The sequence below is a fragment of the Lactuca sativa genome, chromosome 2 (genome assembly GCF_002870075.4).
Source record: "Lactuca sativa cultivar Salinas chromosome 2, Lsat_Salinas_v11, whole genome shotgun sequence".
NCBI lineage: Eukaryota > Viridiplantae > Streptophyta > Magnoliopsida > Asterales > Asteraceae > Lactuca > Lactuca sativa.
Genome location: NC_056624.2, coordinates 79,328,739 through 79,330,944, shown reverse-complemented (window position 1 = coordinate 79,330,944; position 2,206 = coordinate 79,328,739).

Here is a 2,206-nt window from a genome sequence, read left to right as displayed (position 1 = left end):
CTTCTCGGTTCGTAGGATTTCCAAGATTTGTCGGAGATGTTGGCCATGCTCTTCTTCGCTTCGAGAGTAAACTAGAATGTCGTCAATGAAGACGATGACAAAGTTGTCGAGGAATGGTCGGCAGATTCGATTCATTAGGTTCATGAATGCGGAAGGGGCATTCGTTAGACCGAATGGCATTACGACAAATTCATAATGTCCATAACGAGTTCGGAAAGCAGTTTTGGGGATATCCTCTACCCGGACCTTGAGTTGATGGTACCCAGACCGCAGATCTATCTTAGAGAAGTAGCTTGCGCCGTGAAGTTGGTCAAATAGATCGTCGATTCGCGGGAGTGGATAGCGATTTTTGACAGTGAGCTTATTTAGTTCCCTGTAGTTGATGCACATCCTAAAAGATCCGTTTTCTTCTTAACAAAGAGGATTGGAGCTCCCCATGGTCAGAAACTGGGTCGGATGAAATCCTTTGTCCAAAAGTTCACTGAGTTGGCTGGACAATTCTTGCATCCCCGCAGGAGCCAATCGGTAAGGCGATTTGGCGATAGGAGTAGCTCCTGGCACAAGGTCAATTCGAAACTCGACTTGTCTTTTTAGGGGTATCCCCGGAAGATCTTCAGGAAAGACATCTGATGTGAATGAAACTCTAGATCGATTAGATCTTTCACAGGTATGAATATGAAAATCAAATAAGACAAATACAGTAAGAGAATGAACACAAAACATAATCAAATATGAGCTTATGATTCAGTAAAGTCACGCCTCAGCAGAGCTCGATGAAGAACTTCCACTATAGAGGTGAGCTAGGGTTTACAAAACTCAAAGAGAAACATTATGAAAGTGTTAACTAGAAAGACTGCATGCATGTAGCTTATATACTAAACCCTAGAACAAAATATGCACGATTAGACAGGCCCTATACCGGCAATCAAAACTGAGCTAAGGACCGAGCCCATGACGCAATCTAATAATCCCAGCAATCCCCCCTTTGCGTCAAATGAGGCGAGAGATTATTTCTTCTGTGTTGGTTTCACTGTCTTTATTAATTTGAACAGCCGAGGAATTATTGCAAGAAGTGTCTGCCGAAACTGGATATACCATCTCAGCATATCAGTGACTTCTTCTCAGCTGCACTGTTCTGATCACACCTTTGAATGATCTCCAAGATATGCTCCAGGCATGACGTTGAGAAGAGGTATTTGTCAACGAGAGCGAACAGGCATTTCTGACCTTCACCTCTGATGAACATAACAGTTTGGTACTTTGAATCTATCTTCCCCTTGACCATAGTGTTGACATTGCCTGCTCTGCCCATAGTCTTGATCGTGGTTCGCTTGTGAATGGCAGAGGCAATCTCCTGGTCGATCTTCGCTGCCTCATGAATGTAGTATACAAGAATACGCTTGACATGATCAATTATTGGCTGGTACTCCTGAGGATTTGATAGATGAATGTTGTTGAGGAGTATCCAGTCATGGGGATTGAGGTTCGGTAGATCAGCAAAGGTGATGTTGTGAACTGAGCCTTCGGTTCCTCGAGTCACTTTGAATTTGAAATTAATAAACTTCCCCGCTGAGTAGGGCTTCAGAAACTTGAGAGTGGTGATCTTCTTGGAACTCCAGGTCAAGTACTGGGGTTGAGCAAACTCCAAGTAAAACTCCAGAATATCCCTATCTACCTTCGGGTCTGGGGAAGGAATAGCAGCAGTCAAATTGAAGCAATGGAAGATAAATGTCTTTCGTGTGATTGGCATATGGAACTGTGCATCCTTGGAGTTCTCAATCCCAAAGGACATTACTGGCTCAAGCCAAAGAATGATTGGCTCATCGATTGCGCATCTTTGAAGTGAATCTATAGTCCAGATAGGAAACATGGACTTTTTCTTCTCTAGGAGCTCCGCCTCCTTTTGCTTCTGCTCGAGCTCAGCTTTTTGTTTCTTGTAGTTTTCTTTGATTTCCTTTTCAGAGGGCTTTACCTTTTGAAAGGGATTCTTAGGATTCTCCGCATAGACATCATCCTCATTGTCTGTATCATCCTCACCAATCTTCTTCATCTTTTTGTCCTTGTTACTGACCGAAGCTTCATTACCCTTCGGTTCAGTAGATGGTTTCGTTCCAGAAGGAGGTTGAGTTGTCATCTTCTCTCCCCCTTGTTTCGGCTGGACACAATTCACCGGAAAACCCTCGATACGACTAAGGATGTCCAATGT